The 20718-nt window shown below is 50.0% G+C and overlaps 1 protein-coding gene and 1 non-coding gene across 4 annotated transcripts in view; one reads left to right on the top strand and one right to left on the bottom strand.

Annotated features, from left to right (window-relative positions):
- Positions 1-1394: 1394 nt before the first annotated feature.
- On the bottom strand, positions 1395-1527 carry LOC123568510 (small nucleolar RNA SNORA51). The gene has a single exon (XR_006691884.1). It is a non-coding gene; the product is annotated as a small nucleolar RNA SNORA51 (small nucleolar RNA).
- Positions 1528-8026: 6499 nt separating this feature from the next.
- HPCAL1 (hippocalcin like 1) overlaps positions 8027-20718 on the top strand; it is a 123561-nt gene continuing 110869 nt past the window's right edge. For 2 of the 3 annotated variants that reach the window (XM_045369805.3, XM_045369800.3), the window contains exon 1: positions 8849-9122. The gene's annotated coding sequence lies outside the window, so the exon portion shown is untranslated. Of the gene's footprint in view, positions 8310-8848; positions 9123-20718 lie in introns of those variants that run through there. The other variant, XM_045369801.3, reaches the window with a different exon arrangement.

Genomic DNA, 20718 nt, shown 5'->3' with positions numbered 1-20718 from the left:
GAGGACTATCTAGGCTAGTAGTTCTCAAAGTGTAGTCCCTGGATCAGTAGCATTACCTAGAAACTTGTCAGAAATGCAAATTCCCAGGCAACACTCCAGACTTGATGAATCTGAAACTCGGGGGGTGGGGCCTAGCAATCAGTATTTTAACAAGTCCCTCAGGGGATTCTGATGTACACTAAAGTTTTGCATTCACAGGTCTCTATGTGTGCTGTCCAATGTGATAGCCACCAGCCACACATGAGTATCAAGCACTTGAATTGCAGCTAGTCCAAATTAAGAAACGTTGTTAAGTGTAGAACACACACTGAATTTTAAAGACTTAGTAGTATAAAAAAATACAAAATATCTCATTCATAATTTTTAGATTGATTACATGTTGAAGTAATAATATGTATACATACATACATGATTAACATTATGTCCACCCCCCATTAGTCATGGAGCTATATGTTTCAGGGAGAAATTCACCTACTGTTCCTTGCAGGGCATGTCCTCAACACATGCACCAGGAGCTCTAGTTCCCAGAACAGGAACCATCATCAGGAGCAGAGCTGGAAAGGCAGGCAGCCTTTTCCAGTTCAAACTGGTTTGAAGCAGAGGTCAAAGCCACTGCTTGCATTTGGCTTTGGGTTTTGTGTTTTAGCATGAGCATTCTGCAGCCAGCCAGACTCTGGGCTGCTCCCCTCTCTCCACTGACATGGAAAAGATGTCTGGGTATTGTGCAGTGCCCCAGGCTGGGGCTTCTGCCTTCCATGTTGGGGCCTGAGCTGCTGCTGCTGTGGCGTCCCAACCTGTACTGGACAACCATGTGTCATGGCCTCAGGCTTGCCTCCACCCCGCTGTGTAAACCAGCAAGGGCACAGAAGTCCAACCCAACTCTGTGGAGCCACTACTGTCACCAGAAAGGGGTCCCAATCCAGACCCTAAGAGCTGGTTCTTGGACCTCGCACGAGAAGGAATTGAGGGTGAGCCCACAGAGTAAAGTGAAAGCAAGTTTATTAGGAAAGGAAAGGAATAAAGAATGGCTACTCCATAGGCAGAGCAGGGGCATGGGTTGCTCAACGGATTATACTTATAGTTATTTCTTGATTATATGCTAAACAAGGGGTGGATTATTCATGAGCTTCTCAGGAAAGGCAAGGGCAACTCCCAGAACTCAGAGCTCTTCTCCCTTATAGACCATATAGGGTAACTTCCTGATGTTGCCACGGCATTTGTAAACTGTCATGGCACTAGTGGGAGTGTCTTTTAGCAGGCTAACACATTATAATTAGCATATAATGAGCAGTGAGGATGACCAGAGGTCACTCTTGTTGCCATCTTGGTTTTGGTGGGTTTTGGCCAGCTTCTTTACTGCAACTTGTTTTATTTTTTATTTATTTTTTTCTTTTATATGTCCCCTCATTCACAATACAGACCAGGTGCAGGGCCTGGGCTGAGGTGTATATGGGGTAGGTTTACTCTACCTCCTCTTTCTCTATAGCCAGTGTAAGAATACAGCCTGTGGGTAAGTACCAAGAGGCCTACTGCAACCCGTTTTATCAGCAAGGTCTTTGTGAACTGTACCATGTGCCGAACTCCTATCTCATCCGGTGAATGCCTAACCGCTGGGGAATGCAGTTCAGCAGGTCTCAGCCGTATTTTATCCAGCCCCTACTCAAGATGGAGTCGCTCTGGTTCAAATGCCTCTGACACTACTTGAAGATGTGTAGTGTAGTTTGGGAGCACATTTCACATTTTACAAAGCCATTTCCCATTCCTTGGTGCCTTGGCCTCCCTCCCTTGGGTCATCTGAGAGACAGCCCTCAGGAGGAAAAGGAACTCAGAGATGTTGGGTGTTTTCTCAGGTGATGCCGATAGCGTACGTTGGGCTGGGCCAGCACCAGTGGGCTCTGACTGATGGCTGCGATGGCTTTCTTTATGTGTGTGGGCAGAGCGGTCAGTCAGCGGGAGGATGATGATGAGGGTGAGGACATGACAATGAAGTAACATGCCCATCACTTCTTGAAGAGCTACCTCGCCAGAGGGCCTTTGCACATATTGCCTTTTTTAATCCAAGTGAGACATGATTCATATGCACATTTTACAGATTAGAAAATTGGGATCCTGGATTGAGGCCCGATCAGGGTTGCTAAAGGGAATGCTTTAAGTTTGCTAATGAGGAGGAGGGAAGAGCGAGTGGGGGAGGAGGAAAACAACTGTTTTTTTGGTTTTTTTGAGACAAGGTCTGGCTCTGTCACACAGGCTGGAGTGCAGTGGCATGATCTGGACTCACAGCAACCTCCATCTCCTGGGCTCAAGCCATTCTCCCACCCCAGCCTCCCAAGTAGCTGGGACTACAGGCATGCACCACCAGGCTTGGCTAATTTCTGTTATTTTAGTAGAGATGGGGCTTCACTATGTTGCCCAGGCTTGTCTCGAACTCCTGGGCTCAAGCGATCCACCTGCCTCGGCCTCCCAAAGTGGTGGGGTTACAGGCGTTGAGTTTTTGTTTTTTTTTTGTTTGAGAGCATCCAATGTTAGCTCATTTAAGGCTCTCAACCACCCCAAGAGGTAGGTCGTAGGTCAAGCTGCCTACTTTACAGAAGAGCCTGGGAGTCCAGGGTTATCTGACTTGGAGTCCTGTTCATTTTCCTGGGTACCTCCAAAGGCTGGTTGGTGAGTGGACAGTGCAGTTCCGGAGCCCTCCCCTGGCAAGTCCTGCTCTGGCCCATACCCCGCCCTGTTCCCCAGCAGCCACGGTCAGGCAGAGGGGTCAGGGAAGCAGGGCAAGAGGGTAAGGCACTGCTCAAGAAACAAAACCAGGTCCTTAATGCCCTTAGTCCTGCCAGGCAGTGTCCCAGGACCCCAGCCTTGAGATTAGAGAGGTGCAGAGGGCAGACGGAAGGGGAAACAGAAGAAAAAGTACCAGGGCACGCTTCCTGTCTTATGCTTAGACTGCCATGATGAAATACCACAGACTGGGTGGCTTCAACAACAGAGTTATTTCTCAGAGTTTCAGAGGCTGGAAGTTCAAGGTCAAGGCGCTGCTGGCTGATTCCTTTTCTGGTAAGGGCCCGCTTTCTGGCTTGTAGACAGTCACCTTTGTGCTGTGTTCTCGCATGGCCTTTTCTTGATGCATGGAGAGAAAGAAAGATCTCTCCCTCTTCCTTTCTAAGACCACCAATCCTATGACTTACAACTTCTTTAACCTTAAATACCTCCTAAAAGCCCTATCTCCAAATACAGTTACATTAGAGGTTAGGGCTACAACAAAGCAATTGGGGTGGTGGTGGTCCACAGCAGGGGAGGGGATATTTTAGTTTATCTTGAGTTTGCAAGGAAGAAGGGGAAAGGGTGGGGGTTGGGGGGCATCGGAACCTGCCTCTGAGTCACACTTCCTGGATGAGCCATGGGCCACAGTATCTGTATCAGGAGTGGTTACAAAACAGCATGCCTCAGGGATAAACAAGATGACCTAATGATCCAATTTTCCCAGCTCTGGTCCATCTACAGATTTGAGGCAGGATCCAGTGATTCTGCTGGCTGACAGGTCACAGTAAATTTCCAACTCTCCCCTTTCCAGGCACGGCTTTGGTTTCCTGCTGCAGCTGCTGCTGGGGAGTTATCCGGGCATTTCCTCTGCCTGTGAGCTTCTGGGGTCAGGGGAAGGGTGGGTGGCCAGAGATGCTGCCTCTACCCTAAGTTAGCGTCACCCATGCTATTCCCAGCAGCTACATTTCTCCACTCTGTAATTACAAATGAAACTGGGGAACAGAATCAAAAGAGGACCTAGAAACAAGCTAGCCTCCACTTCCTCAAACATTCTGGGGCAGGAGTTTGTGAGCTGGAACAATGTTATTTGCAAGATTATCCCTGGTGGATATATACTCAAGTATTAAAGTGCTACTTGAGTATATATTTCAAAAAAAATAGTATTTCTTTCAGAGCCTGTGTGGGCCCAGCACAATGACACTGAATCTGGCTGTTAAACCTGGCTGTTACTGATTCTAATATGTGGCCTTGGACATTTCATTTTTCCAAGTATAGCTCTCCTCATCTGTAAAATATGGAAATAATCTTTAGAATGTTGGAGCCAGTATAAGTAAAGGTACTTCAGAAACAATAAAGTCCAAATCCCAATGACATTTTTTGCAGAAATAGAAAAACCCATCCTAAAATTCATATGGAATCTCAAGGGGCCCTGAATAGCCAAAACAATCTTGAAAAAGAACAAAGCTGGAGGACTCACACTTTCTGATTTCAAAACTTACTGCAAAGCTACAGTAATCAAAACAGTGTGGCACTGGAATAAAGCTTGACATATAGATCAATAGAATAGAATAGAGAACCCAGAAGTAAATCCTTGAATATATGGCCAAATGATTTTTGGCAAGGGTGCCATGACCACTTAATGGCAAAAGGACAGCTTTTTCAACAAAGGGTGCTGGGAAAACTGGATATCTACATGCAAAAGAATGAAGCTGGACCCTTACCTAACACCATATACAAAAATTAACTCAAAATAGATCAAAGACCTAAAAGTAACCTAAAACTATACAATTTTTAGAAGAAAACTTGGAGCAAAATCTCCACAATGTTGGATTTGGCAGTGATTTCTTGGATATGACATTAAAGATACAGACAACAAAGAAAAATAGACAAATTGGATTTCATAAAAATTTTGTGTATCAAAAGGCAAAATCAGGCTGGTGCAGTGTCTCACGCTTGTAATCCTAGCACTTTGGGAGGCTGCGGTGGGCAGATCATTTGAGGTCTGGAGTTCGAGGTCAGCCTGGCCAACATGGTGAAACTCTGTCTCTACCAAAAATACAAAAATTAGCCAGACCTGGTGGCACACGCCTGTGGTTCCAGCTTCTTGGGGGGCTGAGGTAGGAGAATTGCTTGAACCTGGGAGGCCGGAGGTTGCAGTGAGCCAAGATCGTGCAACTGTACTTCAGCCTAGGCGACAGAGCAAGACTCTGTTAAAAAAAAAAAAAAAAAAAAAAAAAAAAAAAAGGCAAAATCAACACAGTAAAAACTCAACCCATACAATGGAAGAAAATGTTTGAAAATCATATATTTGATAAGAGATTAATATACAGAATATAGAGAGAACTCTCTAACGCTCAACAACAAAAACACGAAAAAAAAATTAAAAAATGGACAAAGGACTTGACAAGACTTTTCTCCAAAAACACATGAAAAGATGTTTATATCACTAATCATTTGGGAAATGTCAATTAAAACCACAATGAGACACCAGCTCACACTCATAAGGATGGCTACTATCAAAAACAACCACCACTGGCGGTGAGGATGTGAAGAAACTGGAACCCTGTGCACTGTTTGGCGGAATGTAAAATGGTACAGACACTGTGGAAAATATTATGATGCTTTTTCAAAAAGTTAAAAATAGAATTACCACATAATCCAGCAATTCCACTTCTGGGTATATACCCAAAAGAACTGAAAATAGGATCTTGAAACGATATTTGTGTACCCATGTTCATCACAGCATTATTCATAATTGCTAAAATGTGGACACAACCCAGTGATTTCTTGACAAACGGGTAGATAAACAAAATGTGGTATACACACACAAGGGAATATTACTCAGCCTTAAAAAGGAAGGAAATTTGGACATATACTACATCATAGATGAACCTTGAGGACATTATGCTAAGTGAAATAATCCCGTTGCGAAAAGAAAATACTGCATGATTCCACTTATATGAAGTATTAGAGAGGTAGTCGTTATTTAATGGGTATAGAGTTTTAGTTTTACAAGATGAAAAGAGTTCTGGAGATGGATGGTAGTGCTGGTTGCACATCATGTATTTAATACCACTGAGCTGTTCGTTTTAGAAGGATTAAGATGATAAATGTTATGTTATGTGTATATTATCGTAATAAAAGTTAGAAAAAATTGTCATAAAACTAAGTCAGATATTAAGAACAATCAGAATTACTTCTGTCTTGTTTACAGACATCATATGAAAAACAAATTGTTTACCTAGCATGGCACCTGTTACGGGTTGAACTGTTCCCCTCAAAAGATGCTGAACTTCTAACCCTTTGTACCTGTGAATGTGACCTTATTTGGAAATTGGAGATTTCCAAATTGGAGATTTCCAATTGGAGCGTCTGTGCAGATGCTCAAGTTAAGATGAGGTTATTAGGGTGTGCCCTAATCCAATAATGACTGTGTCCTTATGAAAAGGGAAAAGAGACAGGTATACAGAGAAGATGTGAATTCACAGGGAGCGCACATGGCCGTCCAGAAGCCAAGGAATGCATGAGGTTACCAGAAGCTAAGAGACAGACGTGAAACAGACTGCCCCCCACATCTCTCTGAAGGGGCCAGCCTTTCCAACACTTTGATCTTGGACTTCCAGCCTCCAGAGCTGTGAAACAACACATTTCTGTTGTTTAAGCTGCCCAGTTGGAGGTGCTTGTTACATTAGCCCCAGGAAATTATACAACATCTTACCTGAATTTGCTTTATTCTTCGCTCTAGTTAATTAAATTCAAAACTACATATTGAATAACGACGGTGTGCTCTCTCTCCATGAAGCTTCAGGGTGGGTAGACAGTCCTCCTCTTGAAGGAACAGGAGGGATGCAAGGGAAGGGATCATCTTGTGTCTCATCTGAGAGAGACACTCCTGGAGTAAGAGGTCTGCGGTTAATGTGTTTCTTTAGATGTTCAGAAACAGAGGAAGCACCTGCGGGCTAAGCCGCTGAGGGCTAGGTGAGAGCTGACTGACCTAAGTTTTGAAGCACGGATGGGTGACAGGTTGGAGGGGGAAGACGGGAAAGTCACAGGGGAGAGGAACAGCATGGGCCAAGTGTGGAGGAACCAATGAGTGGGTGGGGTTTCAGAAACGGGCCTTTGTCAGTTTTTGAGCCCTCCCTGAACTTTTCCACCTCAACCCCACCTCCTGCCTGTGTCTGCCATGCACCTCCCGTCCTGTGCCCCTTTGCCCTGTGTCTGTGCTTGGGAGAAATGTGCTCAGTTTCTGTGGCAAGGATGTTGCTACGTGTTCATCAAACTGGCTTTGTTTACTTCTTAAACACTCAGGAAGACCACAGCTCCCAGAGCCCCTTGCATCCTGGTGGGGCTGTGTGACTACCTGGCCCATGGATGTGGGTGGAAGTGATGTGTGCGGCCCCAGGCCTGGCTCCTGGACCCCACCGACGACTTCTCACGTGTAACCCCACCGGCCTTCTGCCTGGATACTTCACGGGGAGATACGGTGGCCTTGGTTAAGAAGGAGGCATGGCGGCCGGGCGCGGTGGCTCAAGCCTGTAATCCCAGCACTTTGGGAGGCCGAGACGGGTGGATCACGAGGTCAGGAGATCGAGACCATCCTGGCTAACACGGTGAAACCCCGTCTCTACTAAGAAATACAAAAAACTAGCCGGGCGAGGTGGCGGGCGCCTGTAGTCCCAGCTACTCGGGAGGCTGAGGCCGGAGAATGGCGTGAACCCGGGAGGCGGAGCTTGCAGTGAGCTGAGATCCGGCCACTGCACTCCAGCCTGGGCTACAGAGCGGGACTCCGTCTCAAAAAAAAAAAAAAAAAAAAAGAAGGAGGCGTGGCATCTGCAGGTACCGGGCCGCCTGCATCAGTCGGTGCATTCGGTCCCACCGCCCACATGCCTTCATGTAATCCTCACTGCAGGGCCCACGGGGAGGGGAACTTCCTCCAGGCCTAGCTTTGTCTTTCTGCCTTCAGAACCAAGGAAGAAGGAGGGGTCTAGGCTCAGTCCCCCTTCCCTGCAAGGCCCTGCGCCCACTCCCCTCAAAGCTGCTCTTGCACGTTGCTCTGGCGGCCTCTGTAGCAGAAGTTCACTCTGTTTTCCGTGGAGGAGGAGTGGAAGGAGGGATTCGAGCTCTCCCCTAGAGACGCCGGAAAGACAGTTTTGTCTCAGGCTCATACGATCGCCCAGCTCCAGATTTCTGGCTGTTTCTGTGGTTACCTTTCTTCGGGGATGTTTGGGGCGGGAGGTGGGTGTGTGTGTATATTTGCTCTTCTGAAGCCGTTTTTCCGGAGCTCCTGGTGGGGATGGGGGTGCTCTGTCCCTGGTTCCTCTGAGGCCGGTGCAGGGGATGGAGGATGCCCCCCTCCCCGAGAGCCAGGAGGCGCCGACCCTGGGCAGGAGATGCCAGTCCGGCGCCTCTCCTGCGTGGAGCCCGAAGACCACAGATGTCTGGAAGGGAGGAACTCAGGAAGCCCGCCTCTGCTCCCTTCCGTGGTTAGGCGGGGAAACCGAGGCTGAGGCAGCCCAATGGAGTTGCCTAAACGGCCTGGGGAGTCACTGGAGGTAACCAGAGCCGGAGCCAGGTTTCCCACTCCAGGCTCGGGGCTCTCCCCCGTACAGGCGTGGGAAGGGGTGCGAGCTGCACGCGGGGCTGGGGCTGGGGCTGGGGGTGCGGGGCCGAGGCGACTCGGCTCTTCTCCTTCCTAGGCCGCCCGGGCCACTTCCTGCGGGGTGGGGGCGGGGGGCGCGGGCGCAGGACTGGCCCCTCCCGGGCGCCGCCTCTCGGCCTCTCCTATACCCGCAGGCCAGAGGCCAAGGGTTAGGGGAACAGAACCGGTGCCCAGCTCCGCCCCTGTCCCGAAAGCCACTGGGCGCTGGGACCCGGCAGGGCCTGGGTTGGGCCACGAGGGCCGAGGAGCAGCGAGGGGCAGCGGCTGCGAGAGCCGAGCCGGACGCAGAAGGTCCGGCAGGGGGCGTGGAGGGGGCGGGGCCCGGAGGGGGCGGGGCCGCAGGAAACTTGAACGCCCGCCTCAGGCCGCGCGCCCCGCCCCGGCCCCCGCCTCCGGGTCCCGCCTTCGCGTCCCTTCCTTCCCGGAGCTGGCAGGCGGGCAGCTGCGGCGGCGGGCAGCGGACGGGCGCACTGGCGGGCGCCTCCACCTTGCTCCCTCCCTGGCTGCCGGCTTCCTTTTGTCTTTCTGGGCGGCGATGAGCGCAGGGCCGGCGCAGCAGCTGCGGGCGCACAGAGGCCCGCGCTCCTAGTCACTCCTCCCCGCCTCGGCGCGCTCGTTCCGGGCAGCGGCCCGGGCCGGCTGCGGCCGCCGCCGGCGCCGAACTTGGACTCGGGAAGCCGGCAGACCGCGTCCTGAGCCGGAGCAGGTAGGGAAGGGGCGGGCTGCGGGCTGCGGGCTGCTGGCTGCTGGCGTGTGCACCGGGCGTGTGCACCCGGCTTGTGCACCGGCGAGCGCTGCGATCCGGCTCTTTGCGTGTATGTTTGTGCGCGCGCGTGTGTGTCCGGGGGTGCCCGCGTTTCTCTGCGCGGTGGAGTCGTGGGTGACGGCGGACGGTTGTGTGTCTTTCGAATAGCGTGTACTCGTGGGGATCCGTGTGTGCCTTAGGTGTGCACATTTTGGACTGCGTTTGTGGAATTGTGTGTTGGGGCAGTTGCTGGTGGGGAGCGGTGCCTGGCGGGTGTAGTGTGTGAGCAGCTGTGCGCAGAGCAGGGTGGCGGGGTGGGCGTGGGCGGTGCAGCCCCATGTGCAGAGCCCCCTGTCCCTGCTGGTCGGCGCAATGCTTAGCTTAGGAGCCTCGAGGACAGCTGGGATCCGACGGGGCAAGCGCGGGCCTTGCAGGCAAGCTGGGCCAGCCTCTCAGGGGGACAGGTCCGTGCGGCCCACGTGGGTCGCCTGTGAGCTTCTGCCAAGGGTGGGGGCCCACGCCGAGGCGATCCGCTCGTTCCTCCCAGGGCCATGGGGCGACGAGGAGAGCTTTGGCCTCCCCGTGACCCGCACTGCGACCTGGGCCAGACGCGCCACCTTCCCTGGTCGCGGTTTGCTTCTCTTTCAAATGAGGACAGCTCCTCCCTCGGGGGCTGTGGTGACAGGTGAAATGAGAACGCACTGAAGACAGCTCTTGGCCCAATGCCCGGCACACAGTAGGTGCTGTGTTCATTGGATTAGTGTCTCCTGTTTAAAACCTTTTTTTTTTTCCTTTATCGTGGGTGGGGCCTTGCATTTCCCCCGGGCGTGTTTGTGCCTCTCCCTGGCCCTAACTTAACCGCGAAGCACCGACATTCGAGAAAGTTTAGCTGCCAGCTGCGCTGCCTCTTGCCGCACCTCCCGGGCGGCGCCGGCTCCGCGAATGCCCGAGAGCGCCGCGCGGGGCGCCGACCCTGCCCCAGCCCCCAGGCTCCCGCGCGAGTGTGGGGGTCCCTCTCCTGGCCGAGAGACAGCGATTGCGGAGTTGAGAGACCTTTGGTTCAACAAGTGCCTAGTCCGGAAGGATGCAGCTCAGTCCGTGGAGTCCGAGAGCCACGGCGTGAAATTGGCGCTTCCTGCACACGCAGTTCTCGGGCTCCCGGGGTATCCTGGCCGCCAAAGGCCACCCCTTTCCTCCCGGCTGACCCCAATTCCACCAGAGGAGGATGTTTGCCAGGACACCAAGTCCAGCTGCGGGCCTTGGCATTAGACAACCCCCAGCCCCAGCCCCTGCCATCCCTGCTCCCTTGCAGCCAGCCTCATGCCCGGGGCCCACGTGGGAACCCTCCTTCTAGTCCCATACCTTAATTTAAAACGTTTACTTTTGAAACCTGCTATTCGTAAAATTGAACCGCAGTGAACGAGCACCCAGCTCATACCACGAGTCACTCTCTGGAGAGTCCTGGCGGCTCGGCGCTGGCTGGACGCAGCAAGGCCAGCTCCTGGGGCCGGGTGCCCTCGGCCAGAGCGAGCGATATTCTTTCCCTTCATCGCCCTAGTGTCTTTCTCTCTGGAAAAAAAAAAAAATCGCCTTTAACCAAGGGAGCCACAGATCTCGCCAGTGCAGGAGGCAATCATAATGGAGCGCCAGCATGAGATTGGGCTGAGGAGGGGGCGGCATGGGCGGCCTTTGGTATGGATGCGCTTCCCAAGTGTCAGGTGCTACGTGGTGGTGTTCCCAGAGAGGCGGACTGCTTTGCGGGCTCTTAGGAGCCAGGAACAGAAACCTGGTCCGGTTCCTTTGGTTTCCCTCGGCCGGGACTGAAGCCCTGCAGTCCTAGCCATGGCAGGCCAGGGGGATGCGATTAGCTCATTTTCTCATTTTTCATCCTGACTTGGTGACAGGAGCACACTTAGAATGCACCCTGTTTTCTGTTTCATGAATTGATTTTATATCCTACAGGAGAAAAGGGCTTTTGGTGTGAATCCTAGTCTTTCCTCGTAATCAGATTCCATACTAATATTAAAAAAAAAATCAGTCTGGCTTTCTCAGCTCAGAAGACAGACCAAAACCCAGGTTTTTGTTTTGTTTTGTTTTCATTTTTTTCTAGTTAAAGCCAGCCCTTTGTCTCAAGCAAGCCAGTGTTTTGGCCTTAGATCTATTTCTGTTTCACTTTTGAAAGCGCCTGTAATTACTGAGCTCTTGAGGTTTTATTGGATAATGTGGCAAAGGGAAGGCCCTGGGGCCCTGCCTCTCCCTTGTGGTGGGATGTGGTGCCACGGTGCCACGTTCTAGCCTTGCCTGCTCCCTCTGCGTTCCACTTTTATGCTGTTTTTAAGGTGGAACATAAATGTCAATGTGTGATAACAATTTGGGAGACTTTGTCTTTGGAATCCAATAAATGGAAGGACTTTTGACCTGTGGAGAAACCAGAACAAGTCAAAACCCCAGAAGAACAGAGATTTGCCCAAACTCCAGCCAATGACCCATTTTTTTCCAGCAAGCCCTCCTAGAGATAGATTCTAAGTGAAATACAAGAATGTGGACACACTCCATCCCCTTTCTGGCCACAGTACTGTGCAGAATTAGAAGTGCCGTCTATGGAAGGACAAGGACGGGACTTCCCTTGGTGCATGCACCCCAGCCATGAGCCGCATACTCACCTAGCACCATTTCACCCTGGAGCTGTTTCTCCTGTTGAAGAGCTGGTGCTCACACCCCCTACCTTCAGGGCTCTGCAAGCACAGTTCCAAGGACTGCAGCGCGGGTACAGTGCGTGCCCTGCTGAGTGTGCGTCAGAGCAGTTGTCTCCCGGCGACACTTGTTCTGAGACCCTTTTTGCTACTCTTAGGTGGTAGAGTACCACGCTCACTCATGAACCAGTGATCATCCAGGGTACTAACAGGGGCCCCCAGAGTTTATTTGGCACTGAAGATTAAGCTACTTGGCAGCTGAATTTTTATGTAGATTGGGGTTAGGTTTGTACTAAAATTTTGCATTCCAGCAAGCCCTAAACCATGCTTGTTCATTGTGGGATAACGCACTCAATTGATGAGTTGCCAGCCCAGGATTGATGGAGGATTATGTGTATTCTGTTAATTTGTCAGCACCTGATGTCATTGTGCTGGGGGTTGGGGGAGGCATGTTTGGAGTTAGGATGAGCAGACACGTGTAGATTTTCATCATGCTCTACGTTGGGGCTCCCTGCTTTCCTATAGTAGTAGTGGGTTTTTATGTCGTTCTTATGTCCTCAGGTAAAGCTGCACATCTGTGAATGTCATGGAGCCCTTGTTCTTTTCCCGTTAGATTGAGTTTCTAATCTGGGAATGACAGAGGGTGGCTGTTTATGGAGACAGCAGCATGCGCTTAGGGGCTCTTTTGGCGCCCGTTACCCTGTGGAAAAAAGGTTTCTTCAAATCACTTTCTACAAAGAATAAAAAATGGTTGGAATCCAGTGGTGCAGATTGTAATATGACTTCAGGTAATCAATACAGTTTGACAGGTGGAACATTTCTTAGGTGCTGATGAACGGGGTGCAAGTCTCAAGATTTTTTTTTTTAATCATCTGAAAAAGCACAGTAAATCCTTTAAAGAGCCCTACCTTGGCCATGTCGTTTCAAGTAAAACTGAATTTCAGAGGCAAAGCTTCACAGCGGAGGCATGACTAACTAGAGAAGTCCTTCCCAGAGACCTCCTCTTTCTTCCTGTTGCTACCCTCCATTGCCAGCAGCAGGGCAGGAAAGATGACTTCTTGGGACTGTGTGCCTTTACCTTAATAAGCAAGTGCACCCTGAATACTTGCTAATCCCGCAGCTGGGTTTTCTGGGTCTTTGGACCTTTTTGGTACTTGAGGTACTACCCAAGGTGGCAGGAAGCCAGGAGCCTGGGGGTGGAGGCGCCTTAGCCCACCTGTGGCATGAGACAAGCAGTCTTCTTCAGCAAGGGATGGGTCTCTGACCCTTGGCTAATAAAACTCAGGATTATTAAATATGTACTGCATGGATAAGTTTGCTGTGACCCTGAAAAAAAGAGGAAGGCTTTTGAGTGTTGCGTGGTTCTCCTCTTGGAAGTCTTCCCAGGTTTCGCCTCAGTACTCTCTTGTCCTAGCTTAAATCTTTCCTTGCTCTGTGTCCCCTTAGGCAAGTGACGTCTCCCCTTAGGCAGGCATGATATTAAGTGCATCTCTAGAGGATAGTTCCTTCCACCTGCCCAGGTGCACTGGCTGAACTCACCTGTGCCCACATCTGTGCATTTGCAGGCGATACAGATATACACCTGAGCTGTCCCCCTGAGCTGCAGACCCAACACTGGGTGTGGGCTCTGAGCTATTCCACATCAGAGCAGAGCCGAGGACACATCTCCCTTGCTGAAGCTGTGTCTCCTACCTATTATGGTCGACACGTCTCATCTACTCATTTGTTACAGCTAGAAATCTCTGGAGAGTTTTGGAGCTCTTTCCCCATCTTCACTTTGCCGTCTAATCGGGTCAGCCCTCTTTGAGGGCTCATACCCACTCTTCCTGTACAGCAGAGCCTTATCTACCCTTGGCCCAGAGCATGCTTCCAGTTCCTTCACTCCAGCCATGCAGGTAGCACTTCACGGTTTAAAACACAGATTTCATCATCTCACTCTCTTCTGCCTCCCCAACCTCGCCAGGGTTTATTCTCTTAAACGGTAAGTGCTTCTGATACCTACTGTGTGCCTTGTGCCAAGCTGGGGTCTGAGAAGGTTGGGCCCAGGCATCCTCCCTACCTGTGCAGAGTTTAAGGTCTTGGGCTGGGGGTTGTGTGTGGGGGACCTATCAAATAACACCAAGGGGCTTGAAGTGCTACGGAGGGGAGCTCCTACCCCGGTATAGGGGACACCCTGGAGAAGCACCCTGTAAGCTGACACCTGGGAGAGTTGGGAGGACGGCGGAGGGGTTGGAGTTGGGGCTGGATTGTTTGATGCCTTTCTTCTCTCCCACCCAGACTTCCTTATCTGCTAAACTCCTACTCATTTTTGTTTTAATTAATAGCTCTACCAGGATAGAATTCATCTCTCATAAAGTGTGCCCATTCTAAGTGTCCACTTTAAATGATTTTCAGTAAATTTACAGAGTTCACGGCCATCACCACAATCCAGTTCTGGAACATATCCATCACCCCAGAAAGATCCCTCTTTTGTGGAAATTCCCTGTCCCCATCCTCAAGCCCTCAGTCCCCAGAAATTTTCTCTCTGTCTCTAGATTTGCCTTTTCTTTCCATCTGCGTTTTTACTGGTTCGGGCCAAGGGCCGTTTCATTCAGGCCTTCCTGGAGTCTTCCAGTTAGAATCGATCTTTCCCCCAGCATCAGTGGAGTGAGCTGGGTGCTTGACCATCCGCCTGCGAGATGGCGAGCTCTCTTACTGGCCTCTCATGCTTGCACCTGGCACAGCACTGGCACCTAAAGAATACCCAAGGTGTGTTGGCTGGACTAGCTGAAGTTGTGTTCCTCACATTTCTTTTGTATAACTCCTGAGTATCTAGCAGAGTGTTGGTATTAAAAATACAGGGCATGTATTGATGTGTCAGGTGATGTGAGCCCTGCTACATACATACATTAACTTGTTTCATCAAGAACTTTTGAGGCAAATGGCAAAACAAAAACAAAGAAAACAAAAAAACAAAACCCTCTTTTCTAAGCCAGGCACGGTGACTCTTGTCTGTAGTTCCAGCTACTTGGGGGTGCTGAGGTGGGAGGATTGCTTGAAACCAGGGATTTGAGCCTGGGCAATATTGTGAGACCCTGCTTCTTAACAATTTTTTTTTTTTTTGAGATAGAGTCTTGCTCTGTTGCCCAGGCTGGAGTACAGCAGTGTGATCCCAGCTCACTGCAGCCTTGAACTCCTGGGCCCAAGCAATCCCCCTGCCACAGTCTCCTGAGTAGCTAGGACTACAAGTACACACCACCAGGCCTGGCTCATTTTTTAATATTTTGTGGAGATGAGGTCTTGCTATGTTGCCTACACTGGTCTTGAGCTCCTGGGCTCAAATGATCCTCCAGCCTTGGTCTCTCAAAGTGCTGGAATTATAGGTGTGAACCACTGTGCCCAGTCCAAGCCATTTTTCTAAATGAAAAAACTGAGGAGGCCCAGAGCAAATAAGTAGCCCAAGGGCATCAGCAGAAAGTGGAAGCATCAAGAATTAAACGAGGTCACTTTCTCTTCCGCCCTTGTTTTGGTAGTAATGATATGCCCTTTTATGGCCTTGCCTGAGCTGGTGTTCAGATTTTCCTGTACGAGTCTTGTCATCCCTTCTGAAGCCATGGAAGCCCCTTCTAGGGCATGAGTGCTGTGTGACACGTGCTCACACAGTGTTGCCCCAGTACCTGCCTAGTCCACAATCGAACAGGGAGAGATGGTTCAAGCAATGTGTGTGTGCGGAGAGGTCTCCTGGCAAATAGAAGGGGCTGGGGGAGGGTGTTGAATGCAGTGGTACTGCGGACTTGGGTGGCTTGGTGCATTTCAGTTTTTTGAATGCATTTCTGATGCATTTCTCTCCTTGGATCATTTTCATTCTTTAAGGAAGAGAGCAGAGGATGAGATGCCATTTGACAGATGCGCAAACCAAGATGCAGAAATTGTATACCCATTGTATGCTAGGTAGATCACAAATGACCATTCTCTCCCGTGGTTGTAGAGAACTCTCACGGTGGACAGAAACCGTGAAAGAAATTGTGGTGGAAAGAACCAAGACATTCTTGGATCAAGGTATTAGACCCTCATTTGCAAAATACCTTGGGGGAAAGATCGGGAACACTGAGGTTTGAATTGTAGTCTTTGCTCTGTTGTTTATTGGCTGGTGATGTTCTCTGAGTCTGTTTGCTTATGTGCAGAAAGAGGTTCTAGGCGCAGCTCAGACATAGACGGGAACGCAGATGTGAGTAGCCAGGTGAGTCTGGCTGGTCACGTGTGGAATAAGTGGTGGTGGTTGCCGTTAACTCTTTAAACATTCTTGGATCTAGTGCCTCCTCTGCCCCTGAGTACAGAATTCCTTTTCAAATTCAGGCTTATGAGGCATGTTTTGATCCAGGCTGTCATAGCAAGGGGTTTGATGCTGGAGTCTGTGATTGCTGTGTGTGTGGAGGCTTCCAGAAGGCAGCCAGTGCTGGTTACTGCTTGGAGTTTGGGGAGCCGCCATTTTGGATTGTCCCAGCCTCATGCCTTCTGAGAAGCATCTCTCAGGGTCCCTGATGCACCTATAGAGACCCTGAGCTTGGTGGTGGGGGCTGCATAGAGAGAGCTGTAGGTTGTTCCTCAAGCATAGCGAGGCCCAGAGCTGGTGGTCCCCTCCCTCTGTGAGTATGTGCAGAGCACGGATCGGGTCTGGGAGCATTCGTGCTGGCAGGCCTGAGGAAGACTGCTGGGCATACTCGCAGAGCCGCGGTTCTGTACAGCGGTGTGTATCTACTGCAGTGCTCTTTTTCTCTGGCAGCAAAATGCTCAGCTCTCTGCCTTCTTTCTGTGCATTTAGCAGACGTTTCCAGAAAGCAGAATTGATGACAGCCCCCACTCCTCCCTTTCACTCCCATTTTTCTATTTGCTGCCCTGTAATCAATTTTTGGGGAGAAGTGAGAACCTCTCAGAATCGATCACCTATGTTGAAAAAAATCATTTTCAACATCATGCAGTTTTCCGTATTTACTGTGTGTGGCTCGAGACAGTCCTGGCAGAATGAGTGTGGGATGTGGGAGGTCCAGAAAAGCCCCCAGCTTCAGGGGCTGAGACAGAGCCGTGGGTGGCAGAACTGGTTGTCCCCCCACCCCCCAATTTTTCGGCAGTGGTTGGGGTGTGCTTTATTAGAAACTCTTCAGTCGTGCAGTGTGGAGCCCATGCTGGTGACGCAGCTTGGATGCCTGGCAGGGGCTTAGCCTCCAGGGGTGGGACATGAGATGTGGCTGCCGTGGCTTCTCTGGGTTTCTTCTTCCCAGCCAGTAAAGGTAGACACAGGCTTCTGGCAGGTGCTAAGGCCCTGCTTGCCTTCATGCTGTAATGTTGGCAGGTACAATTCATTCTTATTTCTTAGGGGTTGGTTTTCCCTCTTCTTTCTGAAGACATCCAGGGATAAAGAATTGCTGCTTTTATGAGCGTATGTTCTTGGTGATATGCTGTCACCTTATCTTAAAACAATATGGCCTGGCCGATTATTCTCAGAGCTCATTGTAAGGTGAAAGGTTATGCATTTGAGAATTATTTTCACAGTGTGGGTGGGAGTGGGGGGAGAAGATGTAGAGCACAGGTAAGGAATTCCACGTTTTGGGGCCAGGGATCCCCAACAGTGTAATGGGCTCACTGTGGCCCATAGCTCCTTCCCCCTGTGGTTTGTGCTGGGCCAGTTGCTGGCTCCCCAAAACCATTATCACCATTATCATTATCACTATCATATCTATTATCACTGTCATCATCATCTTTCTCCATCACCACCACCATCACCATCACCATCATCACTGTTATCACCATTCATCATCACCATCATCATCACTATCATATCCATCACCATCACCATCATTATCACTGTCATCATCACCACTCTCCATCCCCATCATCATCATCATCACTGTCATCCCCATCCCCATCATCATCATCACCACCATCATCATTGCTGTCACCATCATCATTCATCATCCATCATCACTGTCATCATCACCCTGTCATCACCATCGTCATCACCATCACCATCACTGTCATCACCATCACCACCACCATCATCACCATCACCATCATCATCACCATCACCATCACCATCATCATCACCATCACCATCACTATCATCACCATCACCGTCATCATCACTGTCATCATCACCATCACCATCACTGTCATCACCATCACCACCACCATCACCACCACCATCATCATCACCATCACCACCACCATCACCACCACCATCACTATCACCATCACCATCACCATCACTATCATCACCATCACTATCATCACCATCACCATCACCATCACTGTCATCACCATCACCTTCACCATCACCATCACCATCATCATCACTGTCATCATCACCATCACCATCACTGTCATCACCATCACCACCACCATCACCATCACCATCATCACTGTTATCACCACTCATCATCACTATCATCATCATCACCATCATCACTGTTATCATCACCATTCATCATCACCATCATCATCACTATCATATCCATCACCGTCACCATCATTATCACTGTCATCATCACCACTCTCCATCACCATCACTATCATCATCATCACTGTCATCCCCATCCCCATCATCATCACCATCACCATCACTGTCATCACTGTCATCACCATCATCATCACTATCATTGTCGTCACCATCACCACCACCATCATCACCATCACCACCACCATCATCACCATCACCATCATCACCACGGTCATCATCACCATTCACCATCACTATCATCGCTGTCATTATCACTATCGTCATCATCACCACCACCACCACCATCATCATTGTCATTCCCATCCTCATCACGATCCCCATCACTATCACTGTCATCACCATCACCACCATTGCCATCACCATCATCATCACTGTCACCATCACCATTCACCATCACTATCATTGCTGTCATTATCACCATCGTCATCACCACCACCACCACCATCATCATCATTACTGTCATCTCTATCCCCATGATCATCACCATCACCACCATCGCCATCACTGTCACCAACATCATGGTGCTTCTCAACCTTTGGGCTGCTTTGGACCGTGCTTCACATGGTGCATTCCTGGTGAGTTAGCTGTTCTTTGGGGGTTTTCTACTGTTGGTCTGGTAATTAGGGTAGTCAGGACAGGATGAGTATAGGCATAGAGAACCCACGTGGATGATGGTGGAGTGTGATTCTTCTGAAAGGATCTCCATGAGAATCACTGATCTAGAAGATTCTGGGAGAATCTCATGTATTCCTTCAGGCCCAGGAGTAAGCCAGTGTTACCTGCTCTGTGAAGCTCTCCTTTGTCCCTCCAGGGAGGACAAATTATTCTAGCTGGAGCCTGACTTTACTGCTTGTCCACCTCTCCCAGGGTGGTAGGCCACTTTAGGTAGGACCCTGTGGATTTCTCCTTGGTGACCCCCACATTCCTGGCACAGAGCCTGGAACAGAACACAATGTCTACCCAGATTTGCGACTGAACCACTCCGCAATTCCTTAACTGTAGGATGGCGGCTGCCTTCATTAAAATCTTAACACCTTGCCTGACGGCTGGCTTTGCAGGTCTGAGTAGCGAGGTCAGGGCACTGCTAGTGTTTCCTATGTTTGTCATCAATTGGTGAGAGTTTGTTTTATGCATTTGTTAAAACTGTGGGACAGTGGTCTGGAAGCCAACAAGGCTTGAGGGTTGGCAGAATGACTCCCGTCCCGTCACTGATGTCTGGCTTTGACTTGGCATGGGGAACATTGCCTCTCCAGATCTCAGTTCCCTTGTTTGACAAATGGGGCTTAGGGTTGAACAGCCTCTAAATCCTCTGTCAGCTCTGCAATTCAGGAAAGATGTTTAAAAATGCATACTTGCAGGCCGGGCGCGGTGGCTCACGCCTGTAGTCCCAGCACTTTGGGAGGCTGAGGTGGGTGGATCACGAGGTCAGGAGATCGAGACCATCCTGGTTAACACGGTGAAACCCCATCTCTACTAAAAATACAAAAAAAATGTAGCCGGGCATGGTGGCAGGCATCTGTAGTCCCAGCTACTCGGGAAGCTGAGGCAGGAGAATGGCGTGAACCCGGGAGGTGGAGCTTGTAGTGAGCAGAGATTCTACCACTGCACTCCAGCCCGGGGGACAGAGCGAGACTCCATCTAAAAAAAAAAAAAATGCATACTTGCATTATAGGTACATCCAACATAGAGCAAAGAGAGAATTTTCCTAGCTAAATTGACAGCAAAAAAGTGAAACCTCTTGGGCTGGGCTCGGTGGCTCATGCCTGTAATTCCAGCACTTAGGGATGCTGAGGCGGGCAAATTATGAGGTCAGGAGTTCAACACCAGCCTGGCCAACATGGTGAAACCCCAGCTCTACTAAAAGTATAAAAATTAGCTGGGCGTGGTGGCAGGCGCCTGTAATCCCAGCTACTCGGGAAGCTGAGGTGGGAGAATTGCTTCAACCCGGGAGGCAGAGGTTGCAGTGAGCTGAGAGATCTGCACCACTGCACTCCAGCCTGGGTGACAGAGCAAGACTCCGTCTCAGGGAAAAAAAAAAAAGAAAAAAAAAGAAACCTCTTACAATATGCAGGCATCTTAGCAACTGCCATCTTAAGAGGCAGCGTTATGATTCTGAAGAAACTGATAACATTGAGGAACGCCTTTGTGGAGCACAGATTAGGAGAGATTGGTGTGGGGCTGCGGGGGTGGCAGGAAGATATTAAGGTTGGAAGTTAGGGAGGTGAGCTCTGTGGGTTGGTTTCATGCACCCAGCTCACCATTCAACCTTTCCTGTTAACTTCCTATATTAAGAAGGCTGAGATTAAGAAGACAGGGACTCATGGCGTAAGTGGGAGACAGACACAGAGGTGAGTGACCACAGTGGGATATT

The sequence above is a fragment of the Macaca fascicularis genome, chromosome 13 (genome assembly GCF_037993035.2).
Source record: "Macaca fascicularis isolate 582-1 chromosome 13, T2T-MFA8v1.1".
NCBI classification, from domain to species: Eukaryota; Metazoa; Chordata; class Mammalia; order Primates; family Cercopithecidae; genus Macaca; species Macaca fascicularis.
The sequence above is the reverse complement of the archived record's forward strand: the minus strand, read 5'-3'. Positions and strand labels throughout refer to the sequence as shown.